At 39.6% G+C, this 18,899-nt stretch overlaps 1 non-coding gene across 1 annotated transcript; it reads right to left on the reverse strand.

Moving 5' to 3' along the window:
• Positions 1-16,816: 16,816 nt before the first annotated feature.
• LOC141669687 (small nucleolar RNA R71) lies at positions 16,817-16,923 on the reverse strand. Its single transcript, XR_012553955.1, has one exon. It is a non-coding gene; the product is annotated as a small nucleolar RNA R71 (small nucleolar RNA).
• Between the last annotated feature and the right edge of the window lie 1,976 nt (positions 16,924-18,899).

Consider the following 18,899-nt stretch of genomic DNA (forward strand, 5'->3'; position numbering starts at 1 on the left):
CTTGATGACATAAGCATGACAAAGGGATTTTGTTTTGTTGGTTGATTTTGGAACATGCAAAATTAACCATGGTAAAAAAATTTATATCATTTGCTAAGACAAAAAGAGAAGCAACCAAGCATTATTTCATAAAACAAAAAGAAGGAGAGTTGACTTTTGCTTCCAAGAACAAAGCTCTCGGCCAAAACAAACCCAACAACTTCAAACTGCCATATCTCCTTCAATACTCACTCAAATGTTGTGTTATATAGCTCGTTGGAAAGGTATTGAGATGGCCTACAACTCTTGTTCACAAGTCTCGTCTAAATAAGTATGGTAAGATCCTCATTTTTACAGTTCTTTCAATTGGACTTTTAGAAACTTCAAAGCCTAACTTTGTGTTCTTGATTTTTTTGGAAAGATCAATCTTGTAGGAGGCTCCCTAAGGATTCCTAGAAACTTAACACCTCCCAAGGAAGGTATAAACTTCAAACCCTAGCCTTTACTTTGATTATTAGTGAGTTTGATGGTTGGTTTTCTAAATGAGAAGCATGATCTTTGATTATTAGTAGTTTGATTTGAATTTGGAGTGATTTGGTGAATGAATCTTGTTATAGTTAATAGAACTTGATTGTAGTTGGTTGAGATGAAGAATCTGGAGAATAAGGACTGGTATAGTATTATTTAGTTGAGTTTTTGATGTGTTAATAATTGTGGGTTGTTTGGTGAGGTTTTAGTGTAGTGAGAAACTTGGAAAACTCGTAAACATAGTCGTCGTAATGCCCATTTTCCTTAGACTATTGTACATGAATCTCGGACCAGATAACTCACTGACCAATCTGTAACTTTGCCTTGTTTAGCTAGATCGTGTCATAAGCTTCATTTTGGTATGTAGTTCGCTTGAATCCGATGTACGGTTTAGGAGAAACGACCGTTTTAAGTAACGGCGTTTCGCGAACGAACCTTTACCCCTGGCCTTACTTTGAAACCTTGGTTAATGCCCTTAAATGACTAATTAGGGTATGAAACAATTTTTTTAAAGTGGATTAGGCAGTTGGTAGGGTACTCGCGAAAGAATCGCCTTAAAATTCTTAATGGTTAATTTATTAAAAATGGTGGAGCCGAGGGTACTCGAGCGACTTATGTGATTCGTTAAGCGTAGAAGTGACCATAAGCGAACATTAGAGTCTAATTGGTTAAAGTCTAGTTTCTTATGCGACCCGGGTTTAATTCCGACTTATGTTGTTGTTCATAGGTTATCGGACCCACTCTAAGCTTAAGTCTATCCGGGAACACTCAGGCAAGTTTTCTACCCGTTATACTGTTGTTGTGATATATATATGTATATGCATTATCTTGTGATAAGTGCGTGATTGTTATTAACAAATCTTGCGATATATTGGAGCATGTGATATGGTATATATGCATGTATGTTTCGTAATCTTGATATCTAATTGTTGATTCAATTGCTTATAAGTTGCATAATACCTATGCTAGAGATAAGCAGTAGTTGCGTATACCCTTAGTATAGGGGACCCAAAGGTGAACATATTTCTAAACCGGGAGTCGATGTTCCCGAGTATAATATATATATATATATATATATTTATATATATACAGATATAGTTTTCAAAACTATTAATCGAATAAGGTTTATTCGATAACTTTATTTGTATTAATGAATATTATCTTGAATATTCATTCGAGGACTTAAGACTCCGTTTATTTTATTTAATGAATATTATTTTGAATATTTATTTGAGGACTTATGACTCCGCTTATTTTATTAAATAATATTCTTTATTTTATTAAAGAATAATGTTTCGATAATCAAACTTATTTTCGATTATTCAAATAAAGATCGTGCTTTCGTATAAGTATATCTTTGATTATTTATTATTCATTTCAAGTATGAGTTTTTTTTAAAACTTCTACTTCAATTATTTTTATAAAGATTATCCTTATGGGAATATTATTTAAATAATAATATTCAGATATTTTCTAATATATCGGGACTGATTTATTTCATTAAATCAGCATTACTCCAAATATTCTTAAAAATGTTTTCGAGTCTTCAAAATGATTTTTAAAAGATTAGAGCGGATCCCAAAACTCATTTTTATATTTAAGATCTTCCTTTCGAAGGGGATTTAAATACTCGTTCAAAACCTGGGGGGGATCCGGCTCAGTGGTGTATTTTACATTCGCAACGAGGTTGCTATTTTGAGAAAACATCTTGATTACTTGCCTATCGTTCGGGAAGTAAGTTCATCTATTTGAGTCGGCATAAGCAACATGGGCTCAGGAGGCGTCCATGAAAGTGTAAGTGGCTCAGTGGGAGTCCATCAAATACGTAAGTGGATGAGTGGCAGTCCAGCATAAGGTCCAATTGCGTCCAGGGTGATGACCAGTGGGGAATTCGTCCATCTACTAGTAGAAAAGGTTACTTATTGGTATCTTTGCCTGATCAGCAAGATATCAGGTTTATGCCAAGGTTTTCTCCTTTCCAAATTCATTGAATATTGCAACTCTGTTTATAATTTTCATAACAGAGGTTTTCAAGGAGTGTATGAAATGTATATATATAGGTGTATATATATATCGGGACTTAATGAAGTATCTCGTAACTTTATTATTTATAATGATATTTCAAAGATCGAATATATTCAAGTCTTATCTTGTAGTCTCATCAGTGTGATGAACTTTTGAAACTGATTATAACTTGAACGGTGGTAGTTCAAGTAGTATTTGGGAAAGATATAAGTATATTGGGGTATCTTGTAACTTCCTCTTTTCAACTTATATCTGGTTATTGATTATCTTATGCATGACAAAGATTTTCATAAAAACGTTGAGACAAGGTTAGATATATGAGATCACCTTGCAACGATATTTTTATACAGTTATAAACTGGAACTCTGTGTATATTATACAGGTCAGAGGATTTCAAAGATTGTGAAAAGTATATATGTATATATACTGAATATTTTACGATTTGGTCGCATAAAAGATCAAACTTGGTTCATTTCTTTTGACCAAGACTTTCACGAGTACTATGAGAATGCTCATATATTGTTAATTATTCTACATATTATTTTGGTGGGCTTGTTGCTCACCCATACTTTCTTCTTTCATCACACAATATCAGATAGACAAGATGAACAGGACCAAGCTCCCAATTCACGAGCGGATAGGAAACGTTCCGCAGTTTCCTATAGGCGTTGATGTCGTTGTAGCTGAGGTAGGAACTACCAATAGGCTAGGCTTTCAACTTCTGATATACCAGACTTATGTATCTATATAAATTGTAATAATGGCAAAGAAATGTAAATTTATTCAGAAACCCTTTTAAGGTGTAACGGTTTATAATTGTGGAATAAAATGACTTGTGTTATTTTTGGTATTCATCTCTGAGACTATAACTTGTGGTGTGTGTATGTATATTGTGGGGTCACAGTACTCAGTAGTTGGTTGACTGTTAAGATTAAGTATTGATAAGGGAAATGGAACTCGTGACAACCCGCATCCCCGACCCTGGATTTGGGGGTGTTACAGCGCGCCTTACTCTTGGCGTTCCAGACTGAGTTTTTCTCTACCCTGGACATCCGGGCGTTGATCTCATTCATCTGGTCGGCTAGCCCCTTGAGATACGTCATGACCGCCTACCCGTCCACGGTTGTGATCGGTGGAGGTGGTGTCTGATTCTCCGGGGATGTATGCTCGACCTTGTTTTGGTCTTTTTTCTTGCCCCCGTTTCCTGGTGTCACCATTGATTTACTTTCTTTGGTCATCTTTTCTCCCCCAAGGTGAAATCTCCCGCCTTCTAGCGCCAAATGTTATAGGGAAAATTTCGTATAACAGTGTTGTGGAGGTTAATGGTCGGAATAAGGATCAAAGATGGTGTTTGAAGGTGGAGGAAGGTTGTATACGGTGGTGGCTGGGCTTATATATTGACTCCTCAAGAAAGAATAGGGTTTTCATTATTCTTTATCAAGTGTCGACTCATGTCTCATACAAGTGCCTACGTACCTTATTTATAGGGATCAAGCCTCACGTAGTTCTTGGGGAATAAGTCACATAGGCTAGGATTAGGTTTCTTCGACCCGTGCAGCCCAAGCCCATGATAAAGTCAGGCCTTCAGCCAATTAGTCACATAAATCTCGACCGGCTCCACACGCTTCCTACAATCTCGCGGCATCTCCGCATTTCTTCCCGTGATTGTAGGAATACCCCGTGTCGGCCCCGAAATTTACGAGCAATTCAGCATCTATGAGTTACTTTCCATATTACACACAAAGTCCTCTAACGCGGGCCGTCCTGGTTGCCTCAGCCTGCACCACCTTTTCTCTTAATCAAATAAGATGTTTTCATTCATTTTTACAAGATGTGAGCTCATGGCCACAGCTCTCATATGAGCACATGAGCTCAGCTCGCATATGATGGGTAGACAGGCCATTAATCCTGATTATAAGTTGATGCTAGCCCACGAGCCCAACTCGCGTGGGAACATACTCTTTCATATGATGGTATGCATACGAGCCTAGTATAAATAATATGGTCCTAGCTCATGCTACCAACCTTTATGCCCGGCTCGCACGTCGTGAGCTCAACTCACACATCAATCCGCGAGCCCAGCTCGTACGTGGGAGCCAACTCGCTCATCGGAGCCCAGCTCGCATATGAGAGCCCAGCTTATGTACCAACTCATGAGACCAACTCACCTGTCAGAGCTTAGCTTATGTACTGGCCCAATTCTTTATTACACTCATAAGGACCTGTTTAGGGTCCTTGACCGAAAGCGGGCATAACATGGTACTTTACTTTCACTTATTTTTTGGTTCCACCACCTTTTGATTTCACCTTTTATGATTCATGTTATAACTCTAAGTGTATTATTTTGATCCTTTTTGATTCCTATATGACTTATGTTATGTATTAAAAACTAAGGTATAATAATTGTTGTATTTATAACTAAGGAACGTGAGCTTCGAGGCTCGATTTGACTGCTCTTGTATTTCATGACTCGATCTGCCTTAATAAGATACCTACGTACCTTGTTGATTGCCAATAATCAATTAAAAAAACGTAGTTCTGATTCATGGGGTGAGGCCCCTTATATAGATGTTTGGGGGTCCTTGAATCGGATTTGGGTTAGGAGACTTGATGGACAAGTCTCAGAGTCAGAATGGACTTTGGAGTCCTAGGAAGTATGAAGTTGATTCCTTATTCAATTTGATCCCTTGAGGGCTGATCTACAAGGATTCACGTCCCTATTAGGACTCATATTGACAGCTGTTTTCTCCCTTATTTAATTAATTATGAAATTAATTAATATTCAGGTTTGTGGGCCTTCTTTGTTCCATCAAACCTGATCGGGTCCATCAGGCCTGATCAATGTGTTAAACTTTTTGGTCTGAATGTCATACATCTTCTTATTGGGCTTTGTGGCCCAAATCATGTGTAATTAATGTAATATTAATTACGTAATCATGATTTATTTATTCCCTATCATTTGCCCCCCAACTTTTAGGAAATAGTGGCTAGGTTTCACAGAAGTTAAGTTCATTTGTTCCCTTACAGAGTATCGTAAAGCGTGGAGCGACCTACACATTTGCAACGATTTACTTTAACCCCCATATTTTAGGAATTACCTCAATTTCCAGGAATTTTTTCCTTAATTCTGGGATTTTTCCCATAATTCTGGGATTTTTCCTTAATTTCCAAGAATTTTTCCCTTAATTCTGGGATTTTTCCTTAATTTCCAGGAATTTTTCCCTTAATTCTGGGATTTTTCCTTAATTTCCAGGAATTTTTCCCTTAATTCTGGGATTTTTCCTTAATTTTCAGAATTTATTCTTTTTTATCTGAATTTATTGCCAATTTTCGGCTCTAAATCGATCAGGAGTCGTATCTAATCGATCAGGAAATGCTTCAAATTGATCAGGATTCCTGATCGAAATCGACCAGGATCCTGGTCGATTTAACTGCCATTCTGTTTCTCTGGTCGATGGAATTTCGACCAGGATTCGTGCAAAAATCGACCAGGATTCGTGCAAAAATCGACCAGGATTCCTGATCGAAATCGATCAGGATCCTGATCGAACTAGCTTAAGATTTGTCGCTCTAGTCGATCATGTTTCGACCAGGATTCCTGATCGAAATCGATCAGGATCTTGATCGAACTAAGTGTATTTTTGACAGTGAGGTATGGGGTGAGGTAGGCCTGGAATCCTGATTGAAATCGATCAGGATTCTAATCGAATTAAATAAGCTTATTCCTTTTTGTTTGAATGAAAATTCGATCAGGATCTTATTCTTTATCTATCAGGACTCTGATCAAACTAAGTAGCTTTTTACCCTCAAATCGAATGAAAGATCAAGATTCTTCCTTTTGTCGATCAGGACACTGATCGAACTAAGTGGTTTTTTACCCTTATAATCGAATAAAATATTGATCAAGATTCTTCTGTTTGTCGATCAGGACTCTGATCGAACTAAGTGGCTTTTTACCCTCTTAATCGAATGAAAATTTGATCAGGATTCTTACCTTTTGTCGACCAGGATTCTGATCGAACCATTTCTTCAAAATTCTGGTCGATTTTTGACCCTTCAGTTTCCATTCCTGCTTCTAGAATATCCCTGAAACTTTCCCATGGTGGGCTTTCCTCAAGTTGGGCCTTGCTTTATGGGCCTTAAACGCCTCGTATTCTGAGCTTTTCACCTATAAAAGAGAAGTGAGAAGTGAGAATCCTCACTTCACTTCTCATTTCTCAAATTTTCTCTCAAAGCTCTCTCAAATTTCTCTCAAGTTTCCCCTCTTAGGAAGGCGATTTCCGGCGACCTCAGCCACCGCAGTTCCACCTCCTTCAAGAGTTTTCTGGGTTTCAAGCCTTCATTCGAAGAATATCAATGGCGGATCGTGATCTAACTCGTTTGGGAAAGATGAACACTTCCAAGAGAGGTACTTCCATTCAAATCCAATCTTCGTACACTTCTTTAATAGATATGATAAACTCTAGAGGTGATGAATATCCCTCTTTATCTGAATTATATTCATATAACCACGGTAACACTTTCCACGAGTTTGAGGGTAGAATTGAGTCCATGAACACCACGTATAAACTTCCACCCCACCTTAGGATTACCCTAGCCGCCTCTGGGGATAGGACATGCAACTGGGAGGGCAACACTCTGTTTATTTATCGAGGAGCCCTGACCGCGGGTCTTAGGTTCCCATTTCACGAATTTATTCCTCGTTTACTTGCGGATGTAAAAATCAACCCATGTCAGCTCCCTCCTAACGCGTGGAGGAATATTATTTGTTTTATGGTTCTCTGTCATAGAAATAAATTTCCTCTTTCCATAGTTGTCTTTAGGAAAGTTTTCCAATTTTATAACAGTCCATGGGTCAACCGGGCTGGGTTTTAATCCGTCAACGGCCCAAAGTTCCCCATATTTTTGATAGCAACTCTATAGTTGAGAATAACCCTAAGTGGAGAGATGAGTTTGTTAGGCTGACCTGGGCTGGGGGTGATTGGGTCACACTCTTCCGTAGGCCCTTTTGCAAAGTGTCAGATGGTAGTCCTGGTAGCATCAGGTTAACTGATGAGGAGGAGGTGGCCTATCAAGCCTTCATTTCAGATGACAGAAAAACAGATACTTGGACCCTTTTAGAGGAGTTCTCACTGAAGAAAGTTGATCTCTCAGAGGCCAGTGATAAGGGTAAATTTATCTGTGCAACTATTTCCTTCCTCATTTTTATTGCAACTTTATTATCTCCAGAATTTTAATACTTTTCTTCTTTTTCTTTCAGCTTGCGAGGCCATCAACAACATCAACAGGCCTAAAGAGGGGGAATCTGGCCGCTAGAAAAGGGCTAAGCTGAACAAAGACCCCCGGAGCAAGGCTGATGCTCCTTCCTTCCTTAGGCCCCATGTCCCGGTGGTCGAGCTGGGGGATGATGTGGATCCTCCACTCAAGCTGCACTCCTTTAGGCCTAACTGGGGCTTCAGGAGGAGCGATACGGTGGTTGGATCCACCAAACATGCCAAGGATTGGTCGTACCATTCCATCACTCCCCACAACTTCACTGACATTGTCACGGGGAGTGATATTGAGACCATTGAACTTCTGGGTTCTCAAGCCCAAGCTTCGGTAACATCCCTTTCTCTTCTCCTTAAATTCCAACTTTTTCCTATATTTATGAACTTGTATTAACTCACATTTCTTTGTGCAGAGCAACACTTACTTCCAGGCGGCCCTTCATCAGGCTAGGTCCTGGAAAGGGAACTCAGACGAGTTCGAGAGGGAGATGAAGAAGTGGAAGGAGAGAGCTGAGAACTTGGAGAAGAAGCTGGATACGAAGAAGAAGGAGTTGTCTAAGGCTCATTCCGAGCTGGTAAAACTTAGGAGTGAGAAGGAAACCATCATTGATGATTACATGGATTCTGATAAATTCAAGAATCTCATGGAGATTCGTGATGAGGGCCTTTATTTCCTACAGTTTACCCAGGGATGGGATGCGGCCGTGAAGGCGGTTTCTGAGAGGCATCAGGGCTTAGTCGATCCTAAGGACTTTATAAGTCCTGAGCAGGCAGAGACGGAAAAACAGCTTGGACGCCCTCTTCAACTCCCCTCAGCCGGATGATCACATCCTGGATCCTAGCACCACCTATCCTCCCTCTTCTCCCACGAAGGATGCTGAAAAGAATGATGCTGATAAGGAGCAGGGGAATGAAGGCTCCCGCATGGAGGAGTAGTTTTTCTAGTTTGTAATTTTTATCCATAACTTATTGTTGAACTTGTTTGTATTCGGAACTTATTACCCTTCGGGGTTTATTTATGCTGCTTTCTTCTTCATACCCTTCTCCTTTAATTTTTTAGCACTTATTATGCTTTTTAAAGAGAATGTTCAATGACTTGAACAACTTGGTCCTTTGAGTTGTGGAACAAGCACTCCATAGAAGAATTCTTGAAGTCTACTTCTTTTAACGATCAAAGCATGATTTTTGTTAGAATCACACAAAGTATTATCACAACTTAAATATCCAAAGGTTGAAATAATTTCAAACTCATTAATATAAAGTCTGGTTTTCCAAAACCTTACATGGTATGGGTTTGACCCTTAACAATAATGAATCAACAATGTCAATCCTATTAGAATATAAAATCCTACGCAAGCAAAGCTTCAAGGTGCTTTTCAACCTACTTGTCATTTTGACAAGTGAGAATCGTGCTCAACTGATTTACACATAGTAAACCTTCAGGTTTTGTGCATGCCAAGTTCTCGGGATTTCAAAACCATCCATAGTCTCTAACTTGTAGGTTCCCCTTCCTTGAACGCTCTTAACCTTATAGGGCTCTTCCCAGTTTGGGGCAAGCTTTCCTTTCTACCCTACTCCAGAGGCTTCCACTTTTCTAAGGACTAAATCTCCTTGCTTGTAGAACCTTTCCTTAACCCTTAGGTTATAATAGAACGAAGCTTTCTTCTAATAGTTTACTATCTTCGCATGTGCTTCATCCCGTACTTCATTGATTAAGTCCAAGGCTAATCTTTGCCCCTCCTCATTTTTCTCAGCATTAAAAGCCTGGATTTGGGGAGATGAGTGCGATATTTCTACAGGAACAACTGCTTCTGCCCCATACACCAACATGAAGGAGTGGCTCCGTTAGTGACTCTACAAGTAGTTCTGTAAGCCCATAGTATTGGGAGTATTTCATCCACCCAATTATTCCTGGATTTCTCAACCCTCTTCTTTAGTCCATCCGGGATTATTCGATTTTTCACTTCCGCTTGCCCATTGGATTGCGGATGAGCCACAGAGGTAAATCGTAACTCAATCTCATTCTCCCCATAATACTTCTTGAATTCCTCATTGTTGAACTGCGTTCCATTGTCGGTAACCAGGATACGGGGAATTTCATACCGGCACATAATGTTTTCCCACAGGAATTGTGCAACCTGCTTAGTTGTGATTTTGGCTAATGGTTTGGCTTCAATCCACTTAGTAAAATAATCGATGGCTACTATAAGGAACTTCCTTTGTGCCGCAGCCATAGGGAAAGGTCCAAGTATGTCCATTCCCCACATAGCAAAGGGGATGGGAGAATTGATGGAGGTCAGCATCTTGGGGGGTTGTCTAACGACATGTGCATGATTCTGACAGCAGTCACACTTCTTCACATACTCTTTGGCATCGGCCATCATTTCTGGCCAATAGAAACCTAAACGGGTATCTTATGAGCTAGTGCTCTGCCCCCCAAGTGTTGCCCACAGATACATTCATGCACTTCTTCAAGAGCCAAGCGGGCCTCATCGGGCCTGAGATATCTTAAGTAAGGAACTACATAAGATCTTTTATATAAAATCCCATCTATCAAGGAGTACCTTAGTGCTCGAACAACCAACTTATGTGCTTCAGTTGCATCATTTGGCAGCCAACCGGTTTGAATATGGGTCTTAATGGGGTATATCCATGACGTCCCCAGACCTATAGGAACTACAAGCTTAACATCAATGCTCCGTGTCTTCAGAACGTGAAAGTATACACTTCATGAACTTTCCTCTATCTTAGACGAAGCAAACTTTGATAATGCATCTGCCTAAGTATTTTCCTCCCTCGGAATGTGCTCAACATGGCATTCATCGAATTGGGTCATCACAGCCCTTACTAGGCGGACATACTTAGCCATCGTATCATCCCTTGCCTCAAACTCTCCCTTTACCTGGGATATGACCAGCTTTGAGTCTCCACAGACTTTTAAGTTCTTGACTCTAAGTGTCCCTGCTAAGCCAAGACCAGCTATTAGAGCTTCATATTCTGCCTCATTGTTTGTGGTCGGGAAGTCTAACTTCATAACATATTCAATCAAGAACCCATCGGGGCTTTGTAAAACCAAGCCTGCTCCACTTGAATTTGTTTTTGATGCTCAATCAAAATAGAAAATCCAATATTCCTTCTCCTTATCATCTTCCTTGTCTTGAGGTATAGTATCTTCCTACCCCTCGACTTCTTGGTTGGGTATGGTACATTCCACCACGAAGTCAGCCAATGCCTGGGTTTTTATTGTCGTTCGTGGCTTACACTGAAAGGATTATGTCCTAAGTCCAATCAGGTATTAGGATTTAGGAATAACCTTTTTTGTAATTTGTTTTGATTTCATTGATATTAATAAAAGACTTGTTTTGTTTTTATTACGGGCTCTATCTATTTAAGTGTTTAAATAAGATATACCATAGTTTAGAGTAAAGCTTTTATGGATTATGATGAGATCATAATAGTGAGACCTAAAAGATGATAACTCTAAACTTAAATAGTTCCTGATCATAGGATTACTAACTGGTAATTAATAATCCACAAAGATCGGTACATACTATGCTTGCTTCATTATGAAGGATGTCTGTTCTCATAGATATTTGTGTGGTGACACTATAGCTAGTATGTAGGTGCTTATTATAGAATAAGTTCACTGAACATGACTCGCACAGCTGAACAACTGATGGAGTTCACTCACGTATCAGCAGTTGTTCACATAGTGATAGTTGTACAAGTATCCTTAGACTTGAGGTCATCATAGTCATCTTGTGTACACTGAACTATGCTTTGGTTTAGTTCTTAGTCTCCAGGGATAATTATTAGGGCTCTACTGGGTATAGGAATTTGTACATGAAGATAGTGTATGATCAATAAAGGATCTACCCCTTCTAGTGAAGGAAGCGAAAGTTCAAGGCTAATCCACTTAGGCTAGTTCAGGAATCTCTGGCCAGAGTGAATGAAATTAGAAAGGAGTTTCTAATTTGCATAGAACTAAGCATAGTAAATGGTAAGCAAGTGATTGAATTAGATAGGCTTGACACGAGATCCATGCCTTATATTTAATCGGGACATTGTAGGGTAGAAGGAGTTTATTGTACGGTAACTATTCACTGAATAGGTTCTTGGTATTCTAAGCAGTGAATTCCTATTATCCGGATAATCGCGATATGCTGAGAAGTATCCCTCACGATGTAGAATAAATGTGATTAATTAATTAATCATATTTAATAAATCAGAGAATTTATATAAATAATGATAAAATAGTTTTATTATTATTTATTTCTACTACCGGCTTAATATTGAACCTACAGGGTCACACCATAAAAGGAGAATGATTTAATGGTGGAGGAATTAATTAATAATGGCTAATAATTATTTATTTGTGAAATAAATAATTAATTGGCAAATTTAATAATTGATTAAATGAGATTTAATTGATTATAAATTAATTAAGAAAAGTTCTTAATATTATTAATTAAGGATTTAATTTTTGGAAATTAAATCAAGAGAGAGAATTATTTCTAAAGTGTTTAGAAAAAGAATTAATAATTAAAAGGTGTTTTAATTATTAATAAGAATAATAAATGGGATAATAATAATAATATTTATGGGAAAATTTCAGCTGAAAATTTTGCCTATAAATATACTATTATAAACCCTATTTTTATTCTAACCCAAAAACCCCAAAATTTTATAAAACCTAATTCTCTCCACCTCCTCCTCCTTCTTAACGTCATTTTCTTGGTGGATACCGGTGGAGTGCTTCACGTTTGAGGAGCAGCTGCTAAGGATCTCCGATCGTTGCTTTTGGATCGCATATTAAAGGTTAGTAAACGATCTTTATATTTTTACCACGATTTATATGCTTTTATTTGGATTTTATATATGTAAAAGTATTTTACCATGCCTCCGCTGCGATTAAAATCCAACATACACTTGATATCAAATTCTCCCAACTCTATTGCCCATTTGATCAGTCTCCCACTAGCCTTGGGACTATGAATTATATTTCTCAAGGGCTGATTTGTTAGTACCTCAATCTTATGAGCCTGGAAGCAACACAATGCTCAATGCACTTTCTAAAACGGCCAAGTACAAGTGCAAGACTTCATTCAAAGCTGGCTTGGCCAACAACGGGGCATGAGCCATATATTTCTTTAATTCCTCGAATGCATTCTGGCTTTCCTCACTCCATACAAAAGCCTTAACCTTCTTTAAAGACTTGAAGAACGACAAGCACTTGTCTCCAGACTTCGAGATGAATCGTCCCAATGCAACAACCCTTCCAGTGAGCTTTTGAACATCTTTGATAGTTTTCGGGGGCTCCATGTCCAGGATTGCCTTTTATTTTATCGGGATTGGCCTCGATTCCTCTCTTGGAGACCATCAATCCCAAAAACCTTCCAGATCCTACTCCGAAAGCACACTTTGTAGGATTTAACATCATCTTGTGGTACCTCAGGACCTCGAAAGCTTCCCTCAAATGGGTTATATGATTAGTCTTTACTAGACTCTTGACTAATATGTCATCAACATAGACTTCCATGGTCTTGCCAATAAGATCCTTAAAAAATTTATTTACCAACCTTTGATAGGTGGCTCCTGCATTCTTGAGACCAAATGCCATAACAAGATAACAATAAACACCAAAGTCAGTGATGAATGATTCCTTTGGGATGGTGTCCTTGTGCATCTTGATCTGATTGTATCCACTAAATCCATCCATGAAGCTTAGGGATCTCATGTCCAGCAGTGGCATCTATCAAAGTATATATCCTTGGCAACGGGAAACAGTCCTTAGGGCATGCGTCATTCAGATCAGTGAAGTCCATGCACATCCTCCATTTTCCATTGGCCTTCTTCACCATTACAGGATTTGCTAACCATTATGGAAATTGTATCTCCTCGATGAAAACAGCCTCTAAGAGCTTCTATACTTCCTATTTTATAGCTTCTTGCCTCTCTGGACCAAACTCCTTTTCTTTTGCTTCACTGTCTTTTGATTCGGATCCACATTCAGCTTGTGAGTAATTAGTTCCGGGTCTATGCCTGGCATATCAGCTGTTGACCATGCGAACACATCACTATTTTCTTGCAGAAATTTCACCAACTTCCCTCTAAGGGGATCCTCTAGTATGGCTCAAACGAAAGTCACCTTCTCAGGATCCTCGGGGGCTAAAGGAATCGAAACCAAGTCTTCTGCTGGCTTCCCTCTTTTCTCATCATTCTCTCGGATATCTAGATCTTCAATAGGCAGAACCTGCCCCCCAACTCCATCTGCCCTCAGTGAGGCCACATAGCAACTTCTAGCCATTTTTTGATTTCCTCTCTCTTCTCCAATCCCATTCCGGGTGGGAAACTTCATAACTGAATGATAGAAAGAAGGGACTGCCTTGAAGGCATATATCCCTGTTCTTCCCATGATAGCATTGTAAGTTGAACTAGCCTTTATCACCACAAAGTCCAATATCTGTGTTGCTTGCCTTGGTTCCTGTCCTATGGTTGTTGGCAACTTGAGTATCCCTTCCACGGGGCACTCCACACCCGCAAATCCATATATCGGCATGTCGGTTGGGGTCAATTGGTAGTCATTATAACCCATCCTTAAAAAGGTGTCATGGAGCAAGATATCCACTGAAGCACCATTATCCACAAGGACTCTCTTAACCCGGCTGTTTCCTATTATAGGTGTTATGACCAACGGGTCATCATGAGGAAATTTCACACCCTCTAGGTCAGAATCATCAAAAGTCATTGTTACTCCTGTCCTAGCCCTCTTCGGGGCTTCTCTAATAATATGCATAACCTCCCTGGCATATGCTTTCCTGGAGTTCTTGGATAATCCAGCATCAGTTGGTCCTCCAAAAATTGTGTTTATCACAGGTCCTCGGGGTCGTGGTTGATAAGTGGCATTTTATACCACTTAGAACGTCTTAAAATGGCTTAAATTGGTGTCTTGAAATCAAGTATTTTGTGTATTTGATGCGTTTTTCTAGTGTTTATGTATTTCAGGGTTTTAGTTGCATTTCGGGGGAGAAATCATCAAGAATAAGCCTTGGCATGTGTTCACCATTGCGAGAGGAAAGAAACGGGCAGATTACGGCGAAGAAATGGAGCAAAATCAGATTTTTTCCAGTAGAGGTCTGAGCGCCCGCTCGGCATTGCTGAGCGGCCGCGCAGCAAGCTGAGCGCCCGCTCAGCTATGCTGAGCGGCCGCGCAGGGTCGGGAAAAAAGACAAATTATTTTAGGACTTCTACTTCTGTTTGGTTTCCACTTCTATGTAATCTGAGTTTTATGGGACTATTATATAAGTAGATTTGAGACATTTTCACAAGGGTGGATTAAAAGAAGATTGTGTTTTTACGCAAGAAGCGAAGGAGATAAGGAAGAAGACCGATTTAGCACACCGCAACGAAGAGGAAACATATCTTCTTGTGATTCTTGTTTCGTTGTAACGTTGGATGCTATTTTTCTTGCTTTGAACTTATTTACTCTTGTGACGTACTCTGTTTTAATATAATTAGTTAGTTATTATTTTCTTGTGTTTGTTTATCATGATTTCATATGAACCCATGATGACGATAAGTTCTATTATGGGCTAATCGTGATCATGGGGTTGCAACAGATTTATTATGGAATTCTTTAGTTAATCGTTTAATACTTTAGTGTGTGATGATTGCATGATATCTAGTATTGGTTGTGCGTATTCGTCTTATATGCGTCGCGAACATATAAGATAGGGTGTTAATCTCTTGTGAAGCGACGGTGGATCTTGAGATTTAGAACTTGCCATGCTAGCATAGGTTCATGTGCGTTGTGCATGATTAGTGGGTAACTCTAACAGTTTTATTTGCCCTATGTAATCAAAAGGAATAACTTGTGCTTAAATCGTTGTGTTGTCAATTTCTGTAGACATATAGGAACTCAACATAATTGATGACTATTCAACTTCTATCTTAATTGTGGATGCTTGGTAGAATGGTATTAGTACAATGAAAGTTGGCTTTTATCAGTTTCGTGTTATTCGATTAATATCATCAATGTCACATGCTAAAGGTAATAACAATGGCTATAGAAGGAAGTAATAATGAAGTTGTGATCTCATGAGTGTTTTATTATTGATAAATTGAAGTGTTAGTTAAGTGATTAATTAAGTAGTTAATTATAGTTAATATTTAATCAACAATTTTAAGTGTTAGTGTCTTAACATTGAGAAGTAATCATACATTGGTGAGTGAGTTTAATTAGACAATAATTTAGTCTGAGTCTCTGAGGGAACGAACTAGAAAATATTCTATATTACTTGCGAACGTGTATACTTGCGCGAATATTAGCGCGTGTTTTTGCCCTAACAAGTTTTTGGCGCCGCTGCCGGGGACTCGGCGTATTTGTTTAGTTTATGTACTTACCATCATTGGTCATTAGGACTCAGTGATTAGGACGTAGTAGTTACTTATTTTTTTCGGTTGTGCTTCAGGTACTTTAGCAAGCGTTTATGCAAACTCGTTCTCGTGCTCGCAAGAGGACTTTAGATACAGCTGAGGAGACAGACGAAGTTCTTGATATTCCGGAGAAGTTAGATTTTGAGGATTCGGATTCAGGAACTGAGCAGAAAGAACCAGTAAACATGGGAGATCGTATTGTTCAAGCTGATCCAGCTCTTATGGATTTTTCTCGGCCTAAAATTGATGACATTCAGTCAAGCATCCTTCATCCGTCTATTCAAGCTAACACCTTTGAAATCAAGCCGGGCACTATTCAGATGGTGCAGAATTCTGTTTCTTTTGGAGGAGCGGCAACTGAAGACCCCAACATGCACATAAGGAATTTTGTCGAGATCTGCAGTACTTTTAAGTATAATGGCGTGACTGATGAGGCTATCAAGTCGAGGCTTTTCCCATTCTCACTGAGGGACAAGGCTAAAGACTGATTACATTCTGAACCAGCTGGGTCCATCACTACGTGGCAAGATCTTGCGCAAAAGTTTCTGGTGAAGTTTTATCCGATGGCAAAGACTGCTGCTATGAGGAGTGCTCTTACTCAGTTTGCGCAGCAACCTACAGAATCTATGTGCGAGGCTTGGGAACGCTACAAGGAAATGTTGAGAAAATATCCACATCATGGAATGCCGGATTGGATGGTGATCACTGGTTTCTATAATGGTTTGGGGGCCCAATCTCGGCCCATGCTCGATATAGCAGCTGGAGGCGCCTTATGGGCTAAAAGCTATACTGAGGCGTATAATCTTATAGAGACGATGGCTGCAAATGAGCATCAAAACCCAACTCAGAGGATGACGTCAGGCAAGGTAGCAGGTATTCTGGAAGTTGATGCAGCCACCGCTATTGCAGCCCAGCTCCAAGCGCTATCAATGAAGGTTGATTCTCTGGCTACATATGGAGTTAATCAAATAGCTATGGTTTGTGAGCTTTGTGCAGGTTCTCATTCTACGGATCAGTGTTCTCTTGTCAACGAATATGTTCAGTATGTGAATAATTATCAGCGACAACAGCAGCCTGTGCCAGCGACCTATCATCCTAACAACAGAAATCATCCAAATTTCAGCTGGGGGAATAATTAGAATGCTATTCAGCCACCATATCAGCAAGGAGTGAGTAAACAGTTTAACCCACCGGGATTCCAGCAACCACAGCAGTATGCTACAAGGCAATCATATCCTCAACAGGGAAGTATAGCTGCACCTACTAGTGCTGATTTTGAGGAACTTAAGCTGTTGTGCAAGAGTCAGGCGGTTTCTATCAAGACCTTGGAAAATCAAATCGGTCAATTAGCCAATGCAGTGCTCAATCGTCAACCTGGCACTCTTCCCAGTGACACGGAAGTACCAGGCAGGAAGGAAGCTAAAGAGCAAGACAAGGCTATTACCTTAAGGTCTGGAAAAGTGGCTGATGCTGAAAAGGCAAAAGAAGTAGAAGCTGAAATTAGAGATGAAGAATCTAAGTAAAAGGAGAAAGCGGCGGAACCAAGGAAGACTACTGTTGAACACACTCTGCTTGAGGCTAATACAGGGGAGAAACAGCTCTATCCTCCACCACCTTTTCCTAAGAGATTGCAGCAACAAAAGCTGGATAGACAGTTCGGGAAGTTTCTGGAGGTGTTCAAGAAACTTCACATCAATATACCTTTCGCTGAGGCTCTGGAACAAATGCCTAGTTATGCGAAGTTTATGAAGACTATTCTTTCAAGGAAGGTGAAACTGGATGACCTTGAAACCGTTGCTCTCATGGAAGAATGCAGCGCTGTTCTGCAGCAAAAGTTACCACCAAAACTAAAAGATCCAGGAAGCTTCACCATTCCTTGCACCATTGGCAATCTGACTTTTGACAAGTGCCTTTGTGATTTGGGAGCAAGCATTAATCTGATGCCGTTGTCGATCTTTAAAAAGCTGGATCTGCCTGATCCAAAACCCACATACATGTCGCTATAATTGGCTGACCGTTCCATTACTTACCCAAGGGGCATAGTTGAGGATGTGCTCGTCAAGGTGGATAAGCTCTTCTTTCCTGCAGATTTTGTTATTCTGGATTTTGAGGAAGATAAGAAGATTCCCATAATCTTGGGAAGGCCTTTCTTGGCTAAAGGCCGTACCTTGATAGATGTGCAAAAAGGTGAACTTACTATGCGGGTCCAAGATCAGGATGTGACCTTCAACGTATTCAAGGCAATGAAATTCCCTACAGAAGATGAGGAGTGCTTAAAATTGGATGTGATTGATTCTGCGGTTACTTCGGAACTCGATCGCATGCTAATGTCTGATGCATTGGAAAAGGCCTTAGTGGGGGATTTTGACAGCGATGATGAAGATGGCAACGAGCAATTACAATATCTGAACGCTTCTCCCTGGAAGCGAAAGCTGGACATACCATTTGAATCTCTTGGTACTTCTGACCTTAAGAATGCTGAAGGGAAGCTCAAACCATCAATAGAGGAAGCACCTACCTTGGAGCTCAAGCCATTACCTGAACACTTGAGGTATGCTTTTTTAGGTGATTCATCTACGTTACCTGTTATTATTTCATCTGACCTTTCAGGTAATGAGGAAGACAAGCTCTTAAGGATTTTGAGAGAATTCAAATCGGCTA

The sequence above is a fragment of the Apium graveolens genome, chromosome 6 (genome assembly GCF_009905375.1).
Source record: "Apium graveolens cultivar Ventura chromosome 6, ASM990537v1, whole genome shotgun sequence".
NCBI lineage: Eukaryota > Viridiplantae > Streptophyta > Magnoliopsida > Apiales > Apiaceae > Apium > Apium graveolens.